Source organism: Passer domesticus, chromosome 7, assembly GCF_036417665.1.
Source record: "Passer domesticus isolate bPasDom1 chromosome 7, bPasDom1.hap1, whole genome shotgun sequence".
Classification (NCBI taxonomy): Eukaryota; Metazoa; Chordata; class Aves; order Passeriformes; family Passeridae; genus Passer; species Passer domesticus.
In genome coordinates, this window is record NC_087480.1 from 54375152 (window position 1) to 54401356 (window position 26205).

The 26205-nt window shown below is 51.4% G+C and overlaps 3 long non-coding RNA genes across 13 annotated transcripts in view; 1 reads left to right on the forward strand and 2 right to left on the reverse strand.

Moving 5' to 3' along the window:
• Nucleotides 1-8093: 8093 nt before the first annotated feature.
• Nucleotides 8094-17384, reverse strand: LOC135305298 (uncharacterized). Of its 5 annotated transcripts, XR_010366512.1 has the most exons (5): nucleotides 16935-17384; nucleotides 16395-16440; nucleotides 16158-16269; nucleotides 12649-12828; nucleotides 8094-11795 (listed from the first exon to the last, which is right to left on the reverse strand). It is a non-coding gene; the product is annotated as an uncharacterized LOC135305298 (long non-coding RNA). The 5 variants fall into 5 exon arrangements; XR_010366511.1 differs by lacking the exon at nucleotides 16395-16440 and having other exon boundaries at nucleotides 16935-17381; XR_010366508.1 differs by lacking the exon at nucleotides 16935-17384 and having other exon boundaries at nucleotides 16395-16769.
• A 1391-nt stretch (nucleotides 17385-18775) lies between these two features.
• LOC135305300 (uncharacterized) lies at nucleotides 18776-24107 on the reverse strand. Of its 3 annotated transcripts, none has more exons than XR_010366515.1 (3): nucleotides 22354-24107; nucleotides 20857-22187; nucleotides 18776-20582 (listed from the first exon to the last, which is right to left on the reverse strand). It is a non-coding gene; the product is annotated as an uncharacterized LOC135305300 (long non-coding RNA). The 3 variants fall into 3 exon arrangements; XR_010366513.1 differs by having other exon boundaries at nucleotides 20857-22164; nucleotides 22333-24107; XR_010366514.1 differs by having other exon boundaries at nucleotides 22333-24107.
• Nucleotides 24108-24252: 145 nt separating this feature from the next.
• The window catches only part of LOC135305301 (uncharacterized), a 219057-nt gene continuing 217104 nt past the window's right edge, over nucleotides 24253-26205 (forward strand). For all 5 annotated transcript variants that reach the window (XR_010366520.1, XR_010366519.1, XR_010366518.1 and 2 more), the window contains exons 1-2: nucleotides 24253-24500; nucleotides 25848-26018. This is a non-coding gene — a long non-coding RNA (uncharacterized LOC135305301). The remainder of the gene's footprint in view (nucleotides 24501-25847; nucleotides 26019-26205) is intronic.

The following is a 26205-nucleotide window of genomic DNA, read 5'->3' on the forward strand; positions in this document are numbered from 1 at the left end:
GCAAGCGCCGTCGAGGTTTTATTTTGGGGGGAAGAACCCCGAGCGCCTCTAACATCAGAATTTTCCCCATTCCCTGAATTTCCCCGAAGCACCGCAGCTCGTTCCGTGCCCCGATCCGTCTCACGCCGCCTGCAAGTGTCTGCGTGGCTCGGGGAGGGACCCGGCTCTGCCCGGCCGCAGGACTGGGGGGCGGCGGGGAAGGAGCCGGGGGTCTCCCCTGGGTCCGGAACGCCCTGGCCGGGCTCGGTCCGGGGGTTTCACGAGAAATTTTGCCTCGGCTAGGCGGGACGGATAATGGCCCCTAATTACGGGGCTGGCTGGCTCCGCGGCCCCGATCTTCACGGGACGTTATTTTTAAGCGTTCAGCGAGGATCATTTTTCACGCCTCGCTGCCTAAAGGAGGGTTTTATTTATTTATTGGAGGGGAGGCGAGGAGGACACCAGCAATAACCGAGCACTGAAAGGAAAATAATTAGCTGTTGCAGTCGCTGCTTGGGAGTCCCTGGCCAAAAAGGCGACTTAGCATTTCCCTTTTCCTCCCCTCCCGTGAGTAGGCTCCGTAGCCCAGGTTCTCGGGGCTGCTTTCGGGAGTTGGTTTTGTCAGTGCTAAACCCCGGGCAAAGCCCTCCAGGAGCCCGATCTTTTTATGCACGTTTGGGTTTTTTTTTCCCCACTTCTCCCTTTCGGATCGGCGGCTGTTTCCGAGTAGGACCGGGGAGGGTGCAGATTTTCCTGCCTTGCTTTTTGGCTTTGGTCACGCATTCATGGAGACTTTTTTCCCCCTAATTTGCTCCCACTCCTCTGCTTTCTGTATGTCAGATGAAAGGCTTGTAGCAAAACCGCGACGCTCCCTGCGCAGTTACTCCGCGGCGGATTTCCGTGTGTGCGCAGCCCCGGAGAGGCGGAAAACGGGGGATTCTCCTCGGGTTTGTCGGGGCGGGATAAAACGATCCTGCCCCGGAATATCCCCGTCGGGACCACAGCGGGAGGGCTGTGTGTGTGTAATTTCTTTCTCTGCTTTCGCTTAACTAAGGCCGTGTTAAGTGGTGCGGATGCCGAGGAGGGAAGCGAGCGGCCCTTCCCTCGCCCGCTGCGGGCTGTGGGTGCGGGACCCCGGCCCGCTCGGCCCTCACCCCCTGCCTCTTCCCCTGGCACCTTCTGCTTTCCATTACTGCTGATTTGGAGAATTAGGAAAGGTCAAGATCCTACTCCTTTCTCCGGTAGTTTTTTTGGGTTTTTTTTTCTTTCTAGTTTCTCGCAGCCCCGAACAAAAATAAATCATCCTGGATTATGAAATCCACCTTAAGACATCAAGAACATCTTTTCCAATAGTTTGATCCTTCCTCCAGGACTGCCCTGGCCTTTCCTTGTGACTGCGCAGAAACTCCCGTTTTCACGGTGAATTTAGGATTTAATAATAACGTCCAATCTCCCTGTGCCCCAGTGCCCGACCTGAAAACATTGCCCTCCAGCATCTTCTTTCCTTCCCCATCTCTCTTTCGTTTCTTTCCTTCCCCGAGCAGAAAGTAGAGAAACGAGATGGTTTAAAAAAAAAAAAATTAAAAAAATCCCGTTTTCCGATCTGGAGAGGGCAGGAAGAGCTGTTGGCTCAGCCGCGGGAAAATTGCTTTGGAAATTAAATTGGTGCTTTTGAAATCTCCTGGAGATATTCGCGGTAGGTCAGGGACCTGTGCTCGCCCCTGTGTCCGTCTGTCAGGCGAGGAGAGGGGCAGGGGCTCCGCGCTCTGCCCTCACCTCCCGGACCACGGCTCGTCTGACCTTCTTCCTCTTCGTAGCCTTTTATTTCTCCTCTGCTCTTTTTTCACTTTTTATTTCTCCTTTGTAATTTCCCACCTTCTTCCCTTCTTTCCTTCTTTCCTTCTTTCTCTAATTATTTTCCTCTTTCTCTCGTTATCGTTCTTTCTTTCACCTTTTCCTTCTTCCACTCGTCTAATTCTTTCTTTCTTTCTTTCTTTCTTTCTTTCTTTCTTTCTTTCTTTCTTTCTTTCTTTCTTTCTTTCTTTCTTTCTTTCTTTCTTTCTTTCTTTCTTTCTTTCTTTCTTTCTTTCTTTCTTTCTTTCTTTCTTTCTTTCTTTCTTTCTTTCTTTCTTTCTTTCTTTCTTTCTTTCCTCTCTACTTCTCCCTATTCCTCTTTCCTTTTTCTCACTTTCTGTCTCTCCACCCTGTTAAATTTCTTTGTGTTTTGGTTTTTCTCTCTTTCCCCCTTTTCAACCATTTTATTTTGGTTGTCTGGTTGTTTTTTTTCTCTCTCTCTCCCTCTCTCTCTTTATTTTCGTCTTTCTCCCTTTTCATTTTTCTTTTCCTCTCTCTTTTGCTGTTACCCTGTCTAACGATTTTCCTTTTAATTTTTTTTTCTATTTTTCTATTTATTTTGCTTCCTCTCTCTTTCTTTTTTTCATCTTTTTTCCTTCCTTTCCCCTCGCTGTCTCTCTTGCTTCACCCACTTCTTCTGGTGCTCGTCGAGGGCTGCTTTCCCACTTTGTCCAGATTTCCAGCTGTGTCCATCCCGGGAATCTCTCTTGGCGGCAGCGAGGGGAGTCTCCCCTCCTTTGAACCAGGAGCGATTCCGGGGCTCCCCTCCGGGCTCGGCGCTTCCCCTGCCCGTGCCCGGTGGGCTGCGGAGCAGCTCAGGGCGAGTTTTGGGAGCGGGGGACGCTGGAGCCCCACTCCCCTCTCACCGGCCCGCCGGGACATTCCCCGGTGCATTCACCGATGCATTCCCCGGTGCATTCACCGATGCATTCCCCGGTGCATTCTCGGGACATTCAGCGGGGAGGTCGCCCCGGGACGCGCTGGTTGCAGGGCTCAGGGTGCGCCGGTGCCGCTCCCCCCTGGATCGCGGGTCCTGTGCAGGACCGATTCTCACTTTATTAATTCCTTAAATGAGGTGTGCATTGGCACCGCAAGCCCGTGGCAGCAACAGGTGACGCTGAGATCCAGGACGGGACAAAACCTGCTCGCGGCAGGGTTTTGTCCGCGCTTTCCCGATCCTTCCTCATCCTTAGGATGCTAATGACATCCCCGGGTGAAAAATACCGGGATGCGGCTGCCCGTGGCCCGGGAAGGGCTCAGCCCACGGGGCAGCCGGTACCGAGCAGCCTGGAGCCCGGCGGCCTTTCCCGGCCGCGGGCAGGCGGGATTCCTGCTTCCCAAGCGCCCTGGCTGCCGCATCCCTTCCCCTGGGATCCGGTGAATTAGGTCCATGGGTATGGCGTGAACCACACTCATCCTCCCTGCCACTGCAGCCCGAAACCTGCAAGGGACACAATCTCCCCCATGAGAGGTCGGCAGGGAGACCCAAGGGGTGTAATGAGTTTGTCCGTCAGTTTCTCCATGGGAGACCTCGTGTCGGTGCCTCGGGATGTGTCTAATGACCGGTTTAGTGGTGTTTCTCCCAGCCTCGATCCTTTCTGGCTACAGAGGCTCGGACTCCATGACGCAGGGTGGCAGAGAAGCGCTTTTCGGGGGCGTCTTTATCCGTTTCACTCACATTTCGTTTTCCCTGCTTTAGCTCGGCTTTTAAGTGAAATTAGATTCCTCTTTCGTCAGTGCCGCGGGTTTGAAACGGCTTGAAACAACACCGGCGATTCCTTTCACTCTCACAGAAATTCCCAGATACTTCACTTTTCCCCGCCGACGGAGGCGAGCGGAGAGCACTCGGCAAGCCCGTGGATGAGCCCCCGCTCACCCCCCGCCCTCGCAAATCACTCTTCAGCACTGAGAGCCTTCTGCGGGGCACACGATCGCCTTTCATTCCAGCTGCACTCCCTGCAAAGTCCGTGGGAATTTTCCCCCCACCCGGACGAGATTAGCTGGGGGGCCCCCCATAATGTCCACCCATCAGCCCTCGCCAGAGGGAGAGGGGCGACAGAGGACAAGAGCTCGGCTCTGGGGACACTCCACAGCCGTGCTGGGGGCCGGGGATGGAGGTGCTGCCGCTCGCTCTTTAAATTGAAACAAACCAAATAAAAAAGGAAAAACTTCCCCCTCTGCGCCTGGCGCCGAAAAATTTCAGGGTTCAGCCAGACAAACGCCCTCGCCTCGGACCGCGGCAGGTCCCGGTGGGGCGCGTAGGGGCGAGGGGAGCGAAATGGGACCCAGCTGGTGGGGCAGTGCCCACCCCTTCCCTTCGGCCTGCAGCGCCCCTGCGATCTCCTCTTTCCAGGAGAGAAACGTGGCCACAAAATAAAGCAACAAAAGGAGCGCGCAGGGCTCGGCCGAGGGAGCCGGGGCCGGGCAGGATGCAGAGCCGAGCACCCCCGGCCGGCCCTGGGACATGTGGGGGCAATCCCTTCCCATGGCGGGAGAGTTTCACAGAGGCGCTCCACCAGCGCACCTTCCCACCCCTAACCGCCTGAGAGTTCACCCGTGTTATTTCTAAAATGCTCTTTTCTCTTCTTCCCCCCCACTTTTTTTCCCCCCTCTCTCTCCTATTTAATTACTTCTCTTGCAAAACCAGAGGCCGCTGCCACCTAACGCGGCACTGAAATCCACGTCTCCTCTGTGATTTACAACCCAAATCCCAATCCCATGACCTTTCTCTTCCCCCCTCCCGCCCCGGGTCCCCCACCCTCGGTCATGTGGGACATGAGTAAATTTATCCACCCTAGTGGAAAGGCCTCCCTTCTGCAGTTGCTCCCTAGAAGCCCGACACGTTTCACAAGGAGGATAATTTCGGTTTCCCACCTTTCTGTCTCTTTGAATTCACTCGGTTTGAATTTCGTTTTCTCCCCTGTCCCATGAGGCTGCCATCTCTCCTCAGGCATGCTCCTCCTCTGTGCGTGTCTTTCAATAAGTGACCCAAGAGGGTCACTTCAGAGGGACGTTTTTGACGGCTCTTCAGCTCAGAAGATCGCCAAAAAGAACATTTCTGGCCTCCCTGGAGCGGGAGCGAGCCGAGCCCAGGCTGTGTCCCCAGCAACCTCTGCTCTCCCGGGGCTCCCCTCCAGCCGCACGGCGGAGGGTCCCACACCCACGGAGCCGGACACGTGTCGGGGGACAGGGACCCCTCTTGGCCCTGGGTAGGGGACACCAGCCCGCGGCCTCCTCTCCGTCTCTCCCGCGGCTCCGGCCGGTCCTTTCTCACCATCTCGGCTGCTTCTCCCCACCCCAGCTCCTGTGGGGCGACCGCACCCCCGTGTCCCCCCGGGAACGGCGACTGCCACCACCGCCCGCCCCGGCCGGCCCAAAGCCCAGCCCGAGCGCGTTTTCCAGCTGCAGCCAGAGGTGGGAAACTCTGTCCAAGCTGCGGGGTGGTCCCCGCATCCCACCCTCGCCATCTCTGCTGAGATGTGGGTGGCAGCCGCAGAGGTGGCGCGGGGGAGGGAGGCAGCTCCGGAGGGCCGGGCAGCCCCAGGAGGGCCGTGCCCTCGGACCTGCAGCCGCGGGCCCTTCCCCACCCACACGCTCCGAGGGGGGCGTTCGGAGCATCCCCCAGAGTGGCCCTGTCTCTGGGCGGACACTCGGCGTGGTGCGGGTGTCGCTGCCGTGTCGGGGCCGGCCGGGGGAAGCGGCTCCGCCGCCGCAAACCGCGTGCGAACCGGCTGCGGGCGGGCCGCTTCGGGCTGCGCGGAATTCTCCCCCCTCCGCCCCCATCCCTTTTTTATTTTTTATTTTTTCTGCGCTGCCAATAGTGGACACGTTTCCCTTTCTTCCCGGAGTGGGGATTTAGCCCAGCCGCAGGCAGGTGTTGGGCACATTTTGGTGGAGGTAACGAAACCACGGCTCTGAGTGGAGCTGTCAGGTCTTTCAACTCTGTCCTTGCTCGGCAAACTCTCGCCCACGGGCTCACACGGGGAAAAAAAGGCGAGAAATTGATAGAATTTATTCGTTTCCCGACCTCACTGAGAGATCGGGAAAAATATTCTGGAAAGCGTCACTGAAATCCTGCAAGGCTCGATTTCAGACGCTGCTATCAGCTGTCAACGACGAAAAACGGGCAGTACACTGTCTAATACGCAAATTAAACATATTGGAGCCTCCCGCCAGATCCAGATGATGTTGTAATCGATATTCCCAGAATTTTCCTTCTGCTTTTGCACAATATTCCTTGGTCGCACTTATTTACGTGCCTGGAACAGAGAGCAGAGAAATATTCATCGCGAGGGAAGGGCGTCTTGTGATAATCGGAAACAGGGCTCCTTTTTAAAAAACATCTTTTCTGGCCTCAAAATTCGTGGGGAAGAATAAAAAATACGAGAAAGCACCGTAGCAGAACCGATAAGAAATAATAAAAGCAAATTAATCGGAAACGAACGCTTCCCGGAAAACCAAGAGGCGCAAAGCGGATTTCCAGCGCGGGGCCGGGCCGAGGGAGCGGCTCCCACCGCCCAAGCCGCAGGTGCCTCGGCGGGCCTTTAAACCCTTGGGTTTGTGCCCTTTCCCCCGCTCCCTCCCCGTGCTCGGGGCAGGGATGGATCCCGGCTCGGTCCCGCTTCCCAGCCCCGGGCTCCGCTCGCCGTTCCCGCCTGGAAATTGCGCACTTTGGTCATTTTCGCCTCCCGCGGCCGCGAGGGCTCCGCCGCATGTCGGGGCTCCCCTCGGCCGCCTTCTCTGGGAAGGTTTGATACAAACCAACCTCCCGCCACACACAGTTTGTTTTCCGCTGGGTGCCCGTGGTTATTTCCCGGGCTGCCCCGACGGGAAGGTGCGGAATTTTGCCGGGTTGCTGCCGGTTTTTAAAGGAGGGAGAAGAGGGGAGGGGGGCGGGGGGGCGGCGGCTGCCGCCTCTATTTTAATGTCATTATAGTTGCCGTGGCAACCCATTGGATCACTCCTCCTGGAATGAACCTTGTGACAATGGTTGGTTTGCGAGAAATCGGTAAATGTGCAACCGGGGGACACAGCTACATTACCGCGAACAACAGCGAGGGTTTAACATGTGACCCTTCCAATTATGCTGATGATACCTCGGTGCAGCTGCCTCCGCCGTGCTGCGAGGATGCGGCTCTTTGGGGGGGTCGGGGAGGGCTCCCGGGGCTGTTTCAGGGCACAGCCCGGTGGGGATGGGGCTGCAGCTCGCCCCGCTTCTGCACTGAGAGGGGAACAGCATCTCTGCACCGGGATCGCCAATGTCCTCCCAGCCAGTAAAAGAAAAAAAAAAAGAAAAAAAAAAAAGAAAAAGCTTCTTCGGGTGAACGTGGGGAGAGTTGAATATGCGGAGGGGCTGCAGGGCTGTGGAATAAGGACCTGCTTTGGGGGGTGGGCAGAGACCCCCCCGGCCCCGGAGCACACGGGACATCTGTGGCACGGCTGCAGGAAGGAACGAACGAAACCCGCCCCCTCCCCGAAAAAAAAATTAGTTACAAGCCTTAAAATATGGTTCAGAGAATTACAAGTAATCAGAGCTGCGGGGGTCAGCAGTGCAAACTTTTTAAGACTAATGTTTATTTAGAAAAGTGAGTGGTGTCTGCGTTGCTTTTCTAGTGCCCCAGCACAAAAGTCCTAATGGCTTTTGCAGACTTTCCATCACAAACTCCTGCACAGGACGCAGGGACCACCGCCGAAAGCAACCCCAAGCTGCCCCTTTCTGAGGTATCATCGGCACAGGGTTTACAACCCCCTCGCCCGTCTTTCCACGAGTCAGTGACGATATTTTCTGCACCCCCTCCTCGGTTTTGCCCCTCTTTCCTGTTAGTTTGGTGTAACCCGAACCCTCCCTAATACCGTGGAGGAGAGAAATCGGGGGATGGGAACGGCTATCCCCAGCTCCCTCCGCAGCCCCGCTCAGCCCAGGATTGCTGCGGTCCTGAAAGCAACGCGGGGCTTCAGCCGGGCTGGAAACCTCGTTAGGAAGAACCCGGGGGCAGAGGCAGGAACCGGCGCGGGGCGGGCTGGCCGGTGTCCTGAGAGAAGGCAGAGCTGGCGAATCCATTCTCCCGTCTCATCCCTTCCAGCCGCTCTCCCGAGAGCCCAGCCACAACAGCGGCCCTTGTGTAGCTTTGGGTGTTTCTGCTGAGCCTATCCCAAAACTCATCCCGTGGATAAAACATGATTGCCAGTTGGGGTTTGACTGCCTTAGCAGGCTCGAGGCTCCGTCTCGGGATGCTCCTTTTGTTCTCAGGACTGGAAGAAAAAAACCCAGCAACTTTGCACACCTCTGGGGACAATTCCCCCTCGACTTTAAACAGGAGCTGGATACAGGGGAAACGCAGACCTGGAATCTCACTGGAAGCCAGTGGCCTCAGCCCTAGGTGCCTTTCGGAAGGGTGGGTGAAAATCCCCTGTGTTCAGTTTTTCCCTCCTGCCCTTGGCAGGTGTCAGGACCTGGGAAGGATGGGCAGGACAAAAGGATGTTGTCCCCTCTCACAGCTCATCACTGAGCAACCAGTGGGATGTGCAGGGTGGAAAGAGAAATGGGATGGAAAGGGGAGAGAAGGCGGCTGGATCTTGCTCCCTTTCCAGCCCAGTGACTGTCTTGTCCTGATCGTGAAAAGGTAAGCTCGGTTTAACCCTTTCTTTGGTCTGCATAGGGAAAAACACATAGCTTAAACCTGGGAAGGCTGAACCAAGAAATGGCAGCTGAAAGTGCCTCTGGGAACACACACCTGAGGCCTGATCCTGGCTGCCCCTGTCTGAATCAAGCACAGATGCTCAGCTCTGCCAGAACCAGGTCCAGGGCTGATGTCGTGGCCAGGGCTGTGAAGCTCAGTTTGGTGGTGGGAGGACAGTGTCATTCCTAAACTGCTGAAATGTGCCTGACACTTGAGGGAAGGATGGGCAGAACATCTCCTCTCTCCCAAGAGCTTTCGTTTGAAGGACTTGACTCTGCTTTCAAACAAGCTGTTAAGACATTCTGACCTTCTGACTCCCATTTCCCCCCCGAGGGCACTGCACCCCTTCGTGGTGGTGCTGGAGCACCCAGATCAGGTCACTGTAATTGCTCACAGAGTGGAGGACCCCCAGGCAGGACCTGGCACTTCTCTTCAGGATTTGGAGACCTGGTGCAAAGCCAAGCAGTGGGAAGGGGCTGGGTGACAGCATCCCCTTGCTATTCTGTATCACTCTATCCCCCTTACAAAGCAAAAATGCTGGGAACACTGCTCATCCCTAAATTTGGAACATTTGGGCTGTAACCTTTTGGATGCATTTGAGGAGGGGAGGCAGGGAAGAAGGATGCAGAGAGCGGCAGGAGAAGGAGAAAGAGCCACAGCCTTGCTGATGTGAAGTTGATTTGTCTGAATCCTGACCTTTTGTGGCTGTCATTGTCCCTGTACCCAGGAGATGCTGCAACAACATGCAGATGAGGCTCAGCCACGTGAGAAGCATCCCACAGGTATCACAACACTGAAGCCACTTGCCTTCCCCCTCTGTTTGAACCAAAGCTGTACTTCTGCCTGCTAGGGAAGGGTGGGGATTTCTACCAGCTTCTCCTGCAGCTGTGCTCTGCTCCCCAGGAGCTGGGGTGGAGAGCTGCATGTGCCACCAGGGGTGACAGTCAGAGATGGAGCAGGTGCCCCACAGAGCCCATGGGCAGCAAAGCCCCTCCATCCCCAGAGGCTGGGGCCAGTCTGATGCTCCAGCGAGGTTTTTCATCTCCCTCCTCGATGTCAGCAGAGCACAAAGGCAGGGGAGAGGTCAACCCCTCTGTTAATACACGTGTTTTAAATAACTGGTATTTTTATTTCTTCCCTTTGGTGCGGTGGGCTTGGCACACATCTTTGTTTGCACAATTGTCCTGCCCATACGTTCTGTTGCCCAAGTAAGGAGAAAAAGATCTCATGTGTGATCTGGAGGTGTGCTGTGCTGGTTCTGACATGTAAATATTAATCAAGAAACAACAACAGAGAGACAAAAAATCCCTCCTACCCTTGAACCCCTTCAGATCCTTTTATTGTCCAGGCATTTGTTGCACTTGGACTGGCTTTTCACTTTCTCCTCTCAGAGAGGCTGGCTCCAGCAATGGTCCCCAGATTCCTCAGCTACATCCTACTGAGGGAAAACATTTATTGAAGTTTTCAGCTTATTAGGGAAATACATATTTCTGCTTCTTTTCCAAACTCCACTGACATCTTTTCGAAGCCAGCCCTGTGTGTCAGCATGGGGGAAGGCGAGGCATCCCCTCTCTCTCCCCTTGCAGCTGTATGAACTTTGAGTACCCCAAAATGCCATGGAGAGGGAATTCCTACCACCACCACATGCTGCACTGGTGGATAAAAGCAGTGAGTATGTGTGTAGATTGTTTTCCTCCATGAAGCTGTGCTTCAGCTCACTCACACCTCTGAGGAAACACAGGATACTTGGACACACCATCCAGCTCCCCAGATATCCACAGCTCAGATGAACTTTGCCAGGGCAGCATTGATGAGGTGAGAGGGCACAGGGAGGTGTCCAGTGAGAGAATTGGACAGCCTGTTTCACATGAAGAAGACAAAACACTTTTCCCTGGGTTATCCTGTATAACTCACTCTCTCATGGCTCTCACTCTGCTGGCAGGTCCTCAGGTGGTAACTACCAAGTGCTCAAGTGTGGATGTGGCCTTTAACTTCAGATGTCCTTCAGGCTTCAGCTGCCAGAGGTTGGCAGAGAGCAGCAGGGAGAGAACCATTCTGTGCTCACTGTTTCCTTTATTTTCTTTCTAAGCATCCATCCCTAGACACTGCTGGAGGGGAGATTCTAGAGCTTTGGATGAAATCCCACAAATTTTCATGGAAGCAGAACAGCAGGAAGGCAAACAGGAAAGAAGAGGAGTAATATACTAATCTCAGGGGCACTTGTTGCATTTCTCTCTTTTCTCTGCTACGCTGTTTCCTTTTCCTCCAGCCACACACTACAGGATCATGCCAAATGAATGAAGGGATTAAACCATAAGGGAGAATTAGGATCCTGCTGATTTAGAAGCAGAAAACCAGATGGGCTCATTGAACTCTAGATGATGCAAGAAAATCTTGGGTAGTGCTTTGGATGTAGGTCACAGGATAATTCAAGTTATTGGGAACCTCAGAAGATCTTTGGTCCAACAGCCCCAAAGCAAAGTCAGCTTAGATCAGATTGCCCAGGGCTTTGTCCAGTGAAGTTCTGAATGTCCCCAAGGATGGATATTCCCCCAGATCGCTCGTCCTCTGTGTTGAACTATCTTCAGGGTAAATTTTTCCCCAATATCTAGTCCAAGCTTTTCCTTCTGCAACATGTATTTGTTGCCTGTCCTTCCATGTCTGTGTGTACACCAGGGAGATGTCCGGGTTCATCAGGACCCATTCAGGGCCTGTTGTACCTCCCTTGTGAACCAGATTGTTGGCCATAAATTTCCTATCTTAGACAGAGGTTTGTGGGCCTTCTGAGCACCTTGGATTCTGCCAGTTCGCACTGGGAATGGCCTGGATGGGGGTCTCACCTCTCCATGGTGCATCAGTGCTGCCTTTGAATGGCTCTCACCTGTGTAACCGGGTCAGGATTTACTGTTACTGTGACTGCAGACATCCCGAGCAGCATCCAAACATCTCTCCCATAACCCACTTTCAGAATCATCCAGGAGCTGGTGGGTCTGGAGAAAAGGGACATGGGGTGGCCTTTGGCCTGCTGCATCCATCTGGGAAACAAAGGCATGGACAATAAAGGTCACCTGTTCACCTTCATGGCTGACAACTGAGCTAAGGAATTCCTTCTCCCCAGCGCCCTGAGAACTCCTCCAGACTGCCTGGGGTCACGCAGCATGAGGCCATGCTCAGACACAGCTTTTGGTGACAGGCTCACAGGCAGGTGGACCTCTTCCAGTACATTTTGGCAGCTGGGAATCATCTCAGTGAAAGACAGAGCTGTGACATGTTTGGCTGTGCCTTGCAGGAGAGAAGAAAAAAAATTTTTAAAAAAAGAGAAAAAATAGAAAAGAAAAGACAACAAGCTAAAAAAAAGTCGTCTACAACATCCCAGCCTGTCCCAGATCCTAAGGATGGATGTGAGGGCTTGTTGAGGGAAAAGGTAGCCTGACCCTGTGCAGTGAGAAAGGGAGAGGCAGAAGTCATGAAACAGGGCTCTGTTTGGACTCAAATTTGATTTGCATGGTTAAAACTTGCTGATCCCATACAAGGTTCCCCTGGCTGGGAGCTGAACTTGGTTCCACAGCCAAGCTTTCTTCTTTTCCAGAGTGTTCAGCATAAATCAGACTTTCACAGCCGTCTTTGAGTGGAGGGAGCAAGAAATCACGTTTTGTCTCCTGTCCAGGAACTCTGGGAGAAAGGAGCTGTCAGAAACCCAGGAACCAGCCCAGATCTGCTGACATGTGCTCTGTGAATCCTTCTGCCTGGCACTGCCCTCACCCATCTGCAGTCACAGCTCCACCAAATCCATGTGCTGCTTTTCCCAGACGAGATCCCAGCCAGGCTCCTGACACCCAAGTGGAGCAATGCCCTGAGCAAGGGATACCAAGCCAAAACATATTTTTGGCTTTTGGTTACACTCTGCCCTGCATCTCACACAAGCCATGAAGAGGGTTTTAAAACAGATCCAGATCTGGTGTGATGCTATGTTGTGACCATTTGCACTCCCCTGGGGTCATACCTTTAGGGTCTTTTTTTCCCTAAAGGATCAGCCCAGAGAAGTCACCCTTCCATGTGCTTTTCTAACTCTCTTGTCACTAGTCTCACAAGGAATTATTTTCTGAATATTTAGGTAGAATTTCCCTTGCTGTACCTTTTGATTCCAGGAGGATGGTGGGTCTGCTGTCTCCTTCTTCTCTGACTGAACATCTTTCTCCACATCTTCCAGCTTGGCAAAGTACTGCTAATTTTCCTTGTACGGCTTCATAAGCATTTCAAGGAGAGGGACAAGTTTCCACAAACACTGCATGGGTCATGTCCATCTGAGCATTTCCTGGCAGGAAGGGAGGTTTGGTCAAGGTGGCTGCAGAAATCCTACCAACACCTCCACTGCTGAAATCCTACCAAAAGCTCCACTGCTGATCCTGCTGAAACAGAGGGTTAAAGCCTCTCTGCTAGAGCCATTCCCTGCTAGTGAGATCCATACAGTCCATTAAAATTAGGGATCTTATTATGGGCTATATAAAAAAGGTAAAGAGGAAATGAGAACCTTATGAAGGGTTTCTTATATATGCAGATGGCAAGGGCATCTGAGGCTAAGAAAGCCTTTCCAACAGGCTTTTTCCAAACAGAAATGCTTACTTTACAGGGTTTCCCCTCTTTTAAAAAGAGAAAAATAGATACAGGAATATCTATTCTGCACAATTCCCACTTGCTAACCAGTCACACTGTCCTTGGGATGGAGAAACAGACCCTAACCCATATCATGCTCTGTCCTGGTGTCAGCTGGGACAGAGTTAATTTTGTTCCTAGTAGCTGGTACAGTGCTGTGTTTTGGATTTAGTATGAGAATAATGTTGATAACACACTTCTGTTTTAGCTGTTGCTAAGTAGTGCTTACCCTAAGTCAAGGACTTTTCAGTTTCCCATGCTCTGCCAGCGTGGAGGTGCACGAGAAGCTGTGAGGGAGCACGGCCAGGACAGCTGACCCAAAGTGACCAAAGGGATAATCCATACCATAGATCATCATACTTCGTATATAAACAGGGGGGAGTTGGCCAGGAGCCACTTTTTACTGCTTGGGGATGGGATGATGAGCAATTGTGTCATGCATCACTTGTTTTTCTTGGGTTTTAGTCTTCTCTCTTTTTGTTATCTCCCTTGCTATTATGAATTATTTAATATTATACAGTAACTAATTTAAATTATTAAACTGTTCTCAGCCCATGGGTTTTACTTTTTTCCTAATTCTCTTCCCTACCCCACTGGGGTGAGGGGGACTGAGCAACAATCTCCATGGTACACTGAGCAACAATCTCCATGGTACTTGGCTGTCTGTTGGGGTTAAAACAAGACATGCTCTCAGGAGAAGTCTCCTTTTCCTCTAGCACCAAATTCAGCTTTCAGATACACTTGTAGGTCATACTGAGCTCTCTCCTGAAGCAGAAGGAGCATACTGTGTTTGCTGCCTCCTGCAGCCTGACTCAGGACTGGTAACACATCCACCAGCACACAGGAATTATATTTGAGTCTGTTGAATAGCATAGGAACACAGAGAACTGGCCAAAACTGGGAATTCAACCTTCAGCAGTGGTCACTGCTCTGACTCTGTTTCAAAGCAGCAGAAACCAGGGACCTCAAGCATGAATGGACTTTGTGTCTGTAGCAGAACCAGAGACCCTCAGAGTCCGGGCATCTGTTTGCTTGGTCTAACCACCTCCTGGGACATTTTTAACCTGTCTCACCCTGTCCCCACATGCATGGCTGTGCTGTCACACAGAAGTGCCAGAATGGAAAAAGGTCCCAGAGCTGCTCTCTGAACCTGTAGGATCCTGTGGGAACCCTTGGCTACTGCCTTAGGTCCTTTAGGGGCCCCAAAACCAAGCAGAGACAGGAAGCATCCTTGGAGCAGGATCCTTATTTATACAGAAGCATAATCTCCCTCTAAAGCTGTTGTAGGAGAGTGATTCACATCCCCCTGTGCAGGCTGAGAGCTGAAGCACAGTGGGGCTGAGTGACACGAGCAGGGCTGGGCACATAACCTGTGGCAGAGCAAGAACAGCAGCCCAGCAGTGTTGTGAGCCCTGGTCACCGCTGCTTGTCACCACTGCTCAGTGTCAGAGCTGTGGCCACCTTGCCTCCCTGCCCACCCAGCCAGGCTGCCCACTCCTTTCTCCTTCAGACTCTTAAAATAAGACTCGCAAAGCCTCGAGCGTGGTTTCGATTTCATTAATAAATCCCTGCTTGCACTTGAAGCTGCTGTGCCTTTTAAAACATCATCCGTGGCTCTGGTTACACTCCTGATGAAAGCAGGCATGGCCCTATTAGTTTTCATGGCAAACAGCACTGCCACGTCCTGCGATCCTTTAGGCACTCAGTGTAACCCAAGTTTCACAGGAAAGGGAGGGGGCAAAAAAGGCATCTTGAAAGGCACTGTCCTCCTCCTTCACTGCAGACCGAGGGCACTGCACACTTGAATCCCTCTCAGAATCAGCTCTCATTAATCAGTACCATTTTTTAAATTGCTTTAAATTATTTTTAAATGGCTACTAACAATTACCTCCTGGCTCTGATGCCTGTGTCCCTCCAGCCCTGGGAAGGGGCTGTACCAAGGGGCAGGAATGGGCACAGGGTGTGGAGAAGGGAAACAGGAGCTGCTTCAGCAGTGAGGAGCAACAGCTGCTCTGTAGTGCAGTCTCCTCTTCGTGGCTCAGAGAGGAGGTGTTTTGGTGGGGAGCAGAGTTAAATTAAGTGTCCACAGCCAACCAGTGTGAAAAACCTGCCCCATGGCAACAGGTTTGCTCTGGGTCATTAATCCCAGACCTGCAGATGGGTAAATTGAGGCACAAAGGGTCACTAGTGCTCGAGGATGGGGATGACAAGGGGAACTGTTCCAAAACTGCTGTAATGAGTTTCCAAATGCCTTCAGCTTTGCTCTGTCCCTTAGGCAATGCTTGGAGAGCTTTGTGGAAGTGAGTTTGCAGCAAAAGCAGGGAGATTGTGCTCAAACAGGCCAGCAGGAAACCAGCACAGAGATGCAGGAGTGTGCAGAGATTAAAGGAAATAGAAAAGGAAAGGGGAAAGGGGAAGGGAAAGGAAAACAGAAGGAAAAAGATATTAAGAAGAAAGAGAATAATGAAATGAGAAAAAAGATGAGAATAAGGAGAAGAGAGGGAGGAAAGCGAGGAAGCCCCTTTGCATCTTCCATAGCAGACAGGTGCCGAGGGCCATGATCCCCCTCTTCTGTCCTGGATCACACATCTCCACCTGTGTCCCAGCATGTTCCCCACCCCAGAGAAGTGCTGGCTGCCCTGCCCACCCCAGAGCTAAGCCTGGCAGCTGTCAGAGGGGCTGGATGGCCAAGCCCTGGCCTGGCTCTTGCGCTGCTCACACAGAGCAGCCGGGAGAGGGTGGCAGGTGAGCGAGGCACAGTCATTGCTACAACAGATGGTAGAGGCATGACATTACATGGCAGGGCTATTATTTATTGAGTGCTCGTGTTTGTCATGGCTGAAGATGACATCTTATTAAAGAGTCATGACACTGGGCGATTTTTTTAAGCCTAGGGGCCAAGAAGGCTAATGAACAGGGATAGCTCCAGGAATAGACAGAGGGAAGTGCTGTTTTCAGGTCACAGGCAAAGCTGACTAATGTTTCACTGACCTGATTTCTGGGTGATTTCCAGGCACATCTTGCTCCTGCTGATTAGGGATGGATGCTTCTTGCCATGGCCTCACAGTGCTGGCTCAGGGGGAAGATGCTCTCTCAAGGGACCCTGTGGCAAGGGAGAGAGATGTGTTGTGAGAAAGCTCCCACCCCGACAGCCAAACACCAGCAAACTCCTGCAAACAAGGACATGAGGTGGATAATGGCTTTTGGACAAGTTTCCCCAAATCTCACCTTGCAGGAGGTTTGGAGGAGAGCTCTCAGAGACCACAGGCAATAGCTGGGGGAGTGCGGGAAGCGGGACAGTGTCACTGTGGCACTTTCACTCCTGTGTGATGCTTGTCAGGACAGCCAGACCGACAGCAGGGCTGCCCAGCTCATTGTGACCCTCAGCCTGCCCTGGCACCAGCTCCGCAAGCCTTGCCCTCTCAGCCTGAAACAAGAGCTGTCTCCCTGCAGCTCCCATGCACTGGCTCCTTATCGCTGACCCGCTCTGTCAGTGCAGATGCTTGACTAATGTTCCCTTGTAAAATGTTGTGTTAAGCACATTCCAGGCGCTGACATTAAATACTCGGGCCGGGGCAGCGCTCACCCTCCGGCGGGCGCAGCGCTCAGCCAGGCCCAGCCGCACGCCGCTGCTGCCGCAGCCAAATTCGCTTTTTTCTGCCCCATCCGCACCTCCCCTGCCCTCCCTCCGGCACAGCCAGCGTGGGCAGCGGGGGAAGGAGGCAGCGGGCAGGACCGCGGCTGTCTGGCAGATGAAATAATAATTACCCCGGCAGCCTCCGGCCTCCCTCGCATTCCTCTGTGCTAACAGCTCGGCTTATTTTGTTTTCATCCGCAAATATTGACTCGTCGGGTTCTTTTCACCTCGTGCCTATTAAAAAGGCATTGCTCAGAGTATTGTTATTGAATTTGTTCTGCAGCTGCGAGGAGCACCCAGCAGCTTGAAGGAATTCACCCACACGGCCAGCGCAGGCCCTGAGGGCTGTGTGCCCTCAGTACCCCCCAAAACTGCTTTGCCTGCTGCTCCCCGAGAGACAGGACCTGGGTCTGGCTCAGCAAGGATTCCATCCAGCCTTTCCTCCAAGGGGCAGCTCAGGATGGTGCTGGGGATGAGGCAGAACTATGATCTGCTCCTGGGGGATGCTGCTTTGCTGCTCCGTGCCTCAGTTTCCCTGCTCAGCCTTGTGATTCCTGACCATTTTCGTAATGGGCTGGGAGTGTTAATTATAGACAGGCGATTTACCAGCCTGACCTTTTGTTGCTTCAGCTTGTCCTTCAATATTCACTTCAGCTTGAAGATGTGGGAGTTGTTTCCAGATGCCTTAACGTGGCTGAAGCAATAGAAAAATAAATCCCTTCATTTCTCACTGAGCTGAATTATCTGGGTAATTAGTGAGCGTGACAGCAATGCTCACACAGCTCCAGCGTGAGAGTTTGGGATTGCGGTTGGGGGGGATGTTGATGCCTCTCCCCCTGCAGGGGTGTTTGGGGTGAGGCCCAGGGATGTACAATCTCTCCCCACTTTCCCCACAGCGTTCAGCCAAGGGCAGGGGCAGCGGGAGAGCAGCCTGCTCGTGAGGAAAGCCCCTGTTTCGGCAGCTGTGCTCAGCTTTGGCATCTCTCCCAGAATAAAACTGACTGGCACCACATTCCCAGGGACTGCCCTCTGTCCTCAGCCCTCCCTCCAGGGGAAATCCCAGGGATGCCAGCACTCTGTAGGCAGATCTCACCTGACTCCCAAATGGGAATAGGAATTGAGACAGGTGAGAAAGGTTGAAGCATCAGAGGGCACCCTGAGGTGGGTGTCCTCATTGAAACCTCTCCCTGTCACATGTGAGTGTCCCAATGGACCCTTCTCCATCAGGGGTCTGACAGATGCTTGTTCCTGTGGGTGGGTTGAGCTGTGGTGACCCTTGGGATCCTCTATGTCCGCATCTAGGGCAGGATCCTTTGCTCAGCTTCTCCACCCTTCTAACCTCTCTCCAGATGCCTTTTTAATCTCTTCCAGCATGAAAAGAGCCAGCAGGTGAAATCCCAGCTCGCTAATCCTGCCTACACCCTATCTACAGCCACCAGCCAGGTGTGGGACATCAAGAAAAGCTCTGACTCTGTGGTGGGGGGATGCTCTTTCCGGGGGAGGGATGGATGGTGTGTGGCACATGATCCCAAACTCCCTGCACTGAGCAGGTTGTCTTCTGCCTCGTGACCAGCCTGCAAAGAGGAACGCGCCTGCCTCCTTCTCCCAGCGCCTGTTTGTGGATAGCAAATGTCAGCGTTGTCATGCCCAAGTGTTTATTTTGGAAACAGCCAGGGGCCTGGCCAGCAGGCACGGGGGACATGATCCTCCTTCATGGCAAGGAGGATCAGCAGCTCCTACCACGCCCCACCGAGGATGTGGCTTGGCCAGGGGGCTCCTTTCTCCTGCCTTTGGCCTGCACCACAGCAGGTCTGTCATAGACACTGACCAGGCTCAGCGAGGGCATCATGCTGGGCCCTGGTGGCAGCCAAAGCCCGGAGAGCACAGACCTGCCTGCGGGTACCACAGAACCTCGGGGTGACCCGTGAGGGCGCTGGCTCTGGCTAACGCCCAGGGTCATTCCAGGCATAGCAGTTCCATGTCCCTGCCTGGGGTGCGAAGAAAATCATCTCTGAGAAGTGTCCTGTTCTCCTGACCTTTGCTCTCCAAATATTTAGGATCCCACAGCGCACAGTCACAGGCCTTGTTCGGCTTCAGTGTGATGCCATTTGCCTCCTGTCTCAGCTGTCCCCAGTAATTCATCTCTGGCCTGCTGATCTGGGGATGTGGAAGATCCTCTAGCACCACCAGGCTTCCCTGAAGTGAGTGCAGGCACCAGAGCACCCTCTCGAGCCCTGTTCTGTCCCTTGTTCCCTGCACACCCACATTCCCCCCTTGCCACAGGCTGATGGTCACCAGGAATTGAGGGCACCACCCATGGAGGGCAGTCCCCTGTCCCTGGCAGGGTTCACTCTTCCCTCCCTGGTTTTCATCTGTCACTATTCCAGCAGTGACAAGGGAGAGCTCAAGCACGGCCAGAGTGAGCAAACCCTGGCAAAGTGTTGGACTTTGCATTAGGGAATATGCTGGGAAAGTGCATTTGGGTTCTGTGTAACAAGCAGGAGGAGAAAACTGGGATTTACATGAGCAGCAGTAAACCAGAGAGGCAAGCCCACACCCTAACACAGCCTGGGATTTTTTAGTCAAGGGCAAGGACTGGTGACTTTGGGCAGGTTCAGACCTGAGCCCTTGGAGGTTCTGAGCTTGCTGTCAGAAGGTGGCATAAATTAAGAAGGATTCTCTTCTCTCCTGGGGTGGTTGTGGATTTACTACCCCTGTTTCATGAGTTCCCAGAGGCATCTCTGCCCAGTGTTTTGTGTCCCCAAGTCCTCGAGGAAATGGCACTGACTGCCACTGAGCATTAGTGAGGGTGCAAGGGGAGAAGAGCTCAGGAGGAGGATGCTGAAAGTAGGAGTGACATTTTGAAAGGGACCAAAGTGGCTATTGAATTTCCCTTGCTCTGACCATAGGTACCGCTTACTGTATATCCTAAAATCCCAGGCCTGGCCATTTTGGTTGAACATCCACTTCCACAGAGGACTTTCCTATTGATAGCTGATGCAGTAAAAGAATAAGGATTACTCAACCACAGAAGAGTCAGTGCTTTATTTGAGACAGAGCCATAAAGGATGTGCCCATCAGAGACCATTGAGCCAGAAGTCCCAGACAAACCCTTCTGTTAAGAAGTCCCTTTTCTACTGCTTGCCATGGGTTGAGGATGGCAAAACACCCAAACCTCAGCCTGCATGGTTTTACGATGAGATTAAAGTTTGTGATGCTTCATAGACAAAAGGGGATTTTTAAAAGCTCTTTTAAAATGAAAGTATATGAAACTAAATTATCACTAATTATATTTTAATACTTCTTTTTAAATTAGAGGTGATTTTTCAGTGTGCTGCTTGAAATCTTGATAATAATTCTTTTATTGGCCAGATATTACATTTTCCTACCAAAAGCTGTATTTCTGATGGTTTCCAAAAATAACAATAATTTCAACACAAAATACCAATGAAATATCATAAAAAGGTGCCAGTTTCAAATAATGTGAAAAAAAAAGTGATTTTTTTTCTATTTTTCAGATGGATTTGTTTTCTTGAGAGATTACGTTATTTTCTTGAGAGAAAAGAAATCCCAAATGATCATAGCAACACAGCTTAGATTTTCAGCAGATGCAAGTCAGGTCATCCCCACAGGGGCTGGCACTGTGTTGCATGGAGGGAAGATTTAATCCTGTGTGTTTATGTGGTGTCCTCACCCCTCTCCATTTGCTGCTGAAACCACTGGTAGCACTCCTGCCTGCACCAACAGGGCTGCAACTGAATGCTGTAGAGCAAAAACCCCTATGGAGATGGAGAGAAAATCATAAGTAAATGAAAAATGGAAGTTGAAAGGTGAGGTTTGAGGAGAGGAAGTGACTCATGGGTTGGGAATGAGGGATGGGGTCTTGGGGAGGCTCGGCAGCTCGAGCTTCAGTGACCCCCGACTGCGAGGAGTCGTGGGGAGGACGGAGGAGAGGCCAAGCATGGAGCAATGAAACGAACAGTCGAGCCCAGGGAGAGCTGTGAAACCCTGGAAGACAAGTCCATGGCGGTCATGCAGAAAGGGGAGGAATACCCAGCCTTTCCAGACTGTCTGAGATGTTTATCCAGCCTTCTGCTGTGAGTGGGGGCTGTGTGAGGCACGACGAGGTAGAGACTCGAGGGAAGCCAGGAAAGCTGATGCATCTACAGCAATGGCTTGAAGCTGTGTTCAAACTCCTGACTCTGCATCTGCTGTGCTGCATGGGGAAAGGGGCAGCATTTCCCATGCCACTGTAGCATAAAGGAATGGGACTAAGTTAGAAATGTGTTTGAAATAGTTCGGATATCCCCAAATGAACCCTCTGACCTCCTTCTGCAAAAGCCATCACGTGTGTGCAGTCAGGGCTGGGCGAATTGGCAAAGGATGTGTGGGTGCAGTGGTGGCACACAGGTACCACATCAAGCAATGCAAATGTGGGGGGAGCTAGGGCTCCTTTCCCCACCACCCTCCAGGAAATCTGTGTCTGTGTGTAGTGGTGTATTTTTGGTGTATTTGCATCTGGTTGTAAAATATGTCTGCTGTGCCTTGGCAGATGGTGCCTGAGATATTTCAAAGACCTTGTGCCCACAAAATGGGACCAGCTCAGGATTCAGAGAGCTTCTTGCAAAGGTGTTGCAGTTGGCAGCTGGAGACCAGGCTGTGTGCTCACCCACTGGGGTTCTCTGCCTGCCCTAACCCCATCTCCCCTGCCTGCACCCTGCTGTCTCACTCCACGTGGCTCCCATGGCATCCTCATAGCTCTGAGATCACACAGAGGGCAAGTGCCAACAGGCATCCTTGGTCTCAGTCTTTGGAAACACTGCACTGAGCTGTTCTTGGCTTCATTAGAGCCTGATTTGCATAGAAGGGAAATACTTGGCTCTAATTGACTTAGTCTGGGCATGGTTTTCAGAGGGACACAATGCTTACCACGGAGTTATGGAGCAAAGTGACTTTTTCCACCACTCAGGGGAAGGATCTATATATATATATGGATAGATAATAGATATCTGCTTTTGCAGGTAAATAAAGCTCTTCATTTCACCCCACCATAATGAAAACAAACTTTAAGCTATGACAGAAGTTTGTGTCATTTATTCTATGAACATCCAGATACATCTCTGCCATTCATGCATGGTTTGAGTGAAGTATTTCTAGGGGCAAAGCAGGCTGGAGATGCTCTTTCTCAAGAGAATGCAGCAGTTGCCTGGAAACCCTACTGGTTTCTGAGTTGCCATGTGCTAGGACATGAAAAAGATTTAATCTAGGGTCTGTTCCCTCAGGGGTATATAAGACAGCCTCAAGGAAAAGGAGCTGAAGGGGATCTCTTGGTCCTTCAACCTCTCTATCCAATCATTGCTTCTGGGGACAGAGAAGAAAGAACCCTGTTATTGGAAATATGAAATTATTACTCCAGCTATTGCATCATGGAGGTGCTCTGTTTATCAGGTTTTAGCACATATGCAGATAAGCACAGTTTTTAATGATTTCCTCTGGGTGGAAAGTCCCAAAGTACCACACAGAACCTACCAAAGCCCTGGTTGGGCTTACACTGTCATGGAGTGGTTTCCGTGCTCGCATCCAAAAGGCTTGTGGCCAACCCAGTTTAAACTCAGCATGTGATGGAACTCAGCATGGAGACAGCCAGTCAAGGTATGCTCAACACTTCCCATCTCTTCTGATAAATCTGCAGCACTCATGAACTAAAACCGAGCTTTTGCAAACTGTCTAAGGGAATTTCTCTCTTGCTTTCCTAGGCCAGCACTTGGATGAGTCTTGGCAGAAGTTTCAGTGTGGATTCTACCGGGCATAGTGCTGGAGACTTTAATTGTTGTAGGAGTTGGCTTGGAGTCCTCTATTTCTTGAAGGCTGCTGAGACAAATATTCTGGCTAAGGAATCAACCCAGGCACCCACTAACTTGGAGGCAGCACGTGGTGCCAAGTACTTGTGTGGAGCACTGTGGGATTCTGTTGCATTCAGCCTGGCTGTGCCCCTCCAGAGACCCAGTAGATGCCGTCACTCTGGATGCTTAAAGATCATTTAAAGAACCCAAATCCTGCAAAACAGCACTGCTCTGGAGCCAGGAAAGCAGTGCCCCTGATGCCATCTGTTACAGCTTGGCGGCCACTCTGTGTGTGTGTGTGTGTGTGTGTGTTAGCCCTATGTTATCACAATAGGCCTCCAACACATGACATCCTTATGCCCAGGTGGGAGACACACGGATTTGAAAGGTGGACTGTTTGGGATAGGGAACTGGCTGGATTGCTGCAGCCAGAGAGCTGCAGTCAATGGCTCTGTGTCCAGGTGGAGGCCAGTGACAAGCACTGTCTCTCAGAGCTCTGTCTTGGCACTGGCACTCTTTATTATTTCCATCAGTAGCATCAATCTCCATCTCCCACAGACTGTGGGACTGAGGATGCCCTCAGCAAATTTACAGGTGACACCAAGCTGAGTGGGGCAGGTGACACTCCTGAAGGATGGGAGATCACCCAGAGGGAACTGGAGAAGCAGGCCCATGGGAAACTCACAAACTTCAGGAAGTCCAAGTGGCAGGTGCTGGTCACTGGGCAATCCCAGACGTGGGTATGGACTGGGAGAAGATGTCACTGAGAGCAGCCCTGTGGAGAAGGACTTGGGGTCTCTAGTGGATGAAAGGCTGGACATGCACAGAGCACAGAAGAACAGCCAAATCCTGGGCTGTGTCCAAAGCAGTGTGATCAGAGGGCCAAGGGAGGGGATTCCCCAGCTCTGCTGTGCCCTTGTGAGGCCCCACCCGGAGCACAGCATCCAGTCTGGGCCCTGCAACATCAGAAAGTCTTGGACCTGCTGAAGAGGGTCCAAAGGGGCCACAAATGTGATCAGAGGGATGGAGCAGCTCTCCTGTGGAGACAGGCAAGAGAGATGGGGTTGTTGAGTCTTGAAAACAGCTTCAGGAAGAACTCATTGCAGCCTTCCAGTACTTGAAGGGAGCTTATAAAACAGTGGGTGAGGGACTTTTTACACAGGCAGGTGGTGCCAGGACAAGGGGGAATGGTTTTAAACTAAAAGAGAAGATATTTAGATTAGGCACTGGGAAGAAATTCTTTGTTGTGAGGGTGGTCAGGCCCTGGCACAGGCTGCCCAATGAAGCTGTGGATTCCCCATTCCTGGCAGTGTTCAAGGACAGGCTGGACTGGGCTTGGAGCAATCTGGTCCAGTGCAAGGTGTCCCTGCCCATGGCAGAGGGTTGGAACTATGTGGTCCTTAAGGTTCCTTCCAACCCAAACTAGGTGATCCTTAAGGTCCCTTCCAACCCAAACCATTCTATGACTGTGATTCTAGGATTCCAGGAACAGGTCCCACCCCATGACAACACGTCCCACCCCATGACAACAAGCCCAGCCCAAGGCCCCTCTCCAGTATAAACCCCTCTTCCCCCAGCAGGCTCAGCTGTGTTGCAGAAGGTGCTGGGCAGGGCTGAGGATGGAGGGGTGTGCCCTGCTTGGAGGGGGAGAACAGCACATTTGGGCTACCAGCAAACCTTGTGCAATTTTTTTTTTTTTCTGCTTGTCCTCCAGTTAGGCAGGGAATCTCATTCTGCTGCTTTGAAAGTAATCTCTGGAATATTCACCAGGGATGGATTTGTTGATTGTAAAATTAAAGGAGGCTTTGGGATTAGGGATTCTGACCTCTGATCTAGCTCTTCCTGAGGCTGCAGGTTGGTGTTTTAGCTGGAAAGAAGAAATTTTTGTGCTAGCAAGTAACAATAAACGAGCTTCGTATAGGTTTGTTATGCCTTTGTTAGAAAGACTTTAAATTTGTATTCCTAATTGGAGAGAGCACCAGGTTAAAACTCAGTAAGGGAAGTTTATTGAAGGCTTTAAAATTTTTTTTTCAAAAATCTTGACTTTTTTTTCCCTAGAATAAAGTATTTTGCTTTATTTTCTGAATCTATTTTTGATGGAATGAAAAAGCATGAGCTGAACTTTGTGTTTAAGTGGTATTTCTTCTTTTTCTCTGCTAAAATGGTAGGGGAAAGGTAAAGGAGCTGGAAGAAGAGAAAAAAAGTGATTTAAAAAGATTAGCCCCTGTCTCCTAATCTTTTTGATAAAAGCATTTCTAAAACATTTTTAGAGAACAGGCATTGTTTCTTCTTCAAGTACGTGGGTTGGAAAGAGTTGCATTGTGGTGGAATGAGCCCTTCACTTTTTAAAAGAAACTTTGGCAAAATATCTGTAGTTTAACTGAAGGATTTTAAATTGCAGTCATCTTGAATGCTCAGAATTCCTTCCATTATCTTCTGAGAACTCTGACATCTGTGTGTGTGTGTGTATATACATATATATATATATTTTTTTTAATGCACAGCAGTTGAGAGATACTGCTGAAGAGACATTCCTTTATTTTCTGATGATCCTCCAAACCTGCCTGTGCTCTAAGTCAATGATGGAATAATTGTAGTCTGGATAAAGCTTTTAGTGCTGACCGTGAAAAAATAAGCAATGGGAATGGGGCTAATTTGTCTCTTCGCTTGGAGAAGGAAGACTCTTGTGGCCCAGTTGCCATAGTGTCAGCCAGAACTGATTTGCAAATGAAGGGTCTGAAACTCTAGATGAGTGTATGGCTGCTCCAAGAGTTCATCCCATAATTTTCTCTGTGCCTTTGTCTGCTTTACTGCTCTGGGGTATGGCCAGGTGCCAGCAATATGACAGCAAGGGGTAAACACTGCCAGCAAATCCATTTTGGGCTTAGCTGTGAGTATCCCAGGTGAAAAGTGTTAGCTAACTTAGTCTGACTGAAGTGTCCCTCTCCATCTCCAGGAGGTGACTCTACCTGGGATGTCATTTGAGGAAGGGAAGGATCTGCCCTGGATTCTTCTACCCATTTGCAGTGGGATGTTGCCTTCAGCTTTTGAGCCCCTATCACCAGGGCAGTCCATGCCCCATGTACCCACCAGGATTTGCTTTAGAAAGATGTTCTTGATGGATGGAGTTGGATGGTTGGGTTATGGATGGAGAGGAACATTTTGGCCATTTGTAATGAGTCTGCTTTGCCTTCTGCCCAGGTTCCTTGACGTGCCAGCAGCTGGGATTGCTAGTCCACCAGGACAGCAGTGTCTGGCTACAAACTTCACTTGGGTTGTAAGATAAGGACAAGCTTTGATCCTCAGGAGGAAGCTCCACCAGCTATGCAGCCACCTTATCCTTGTGTGTCACCATCTGCCATGGGCTCACAGGTAAGAACTATTTCCTTTTCTTGGAGACATGAATTTAAAGGTGAAGCTGATTGTCATCATATGTTTATTGCTGTTGGTTTGTTGTACCCATGTGGAGCTTACTGCAGTGTTATCCTATTCATATCTGTTCACAATTCCCCTTTGGTGTTTCAAAAATTCCTTCTGGCTAAGTTCTTTGTGGTGCTGC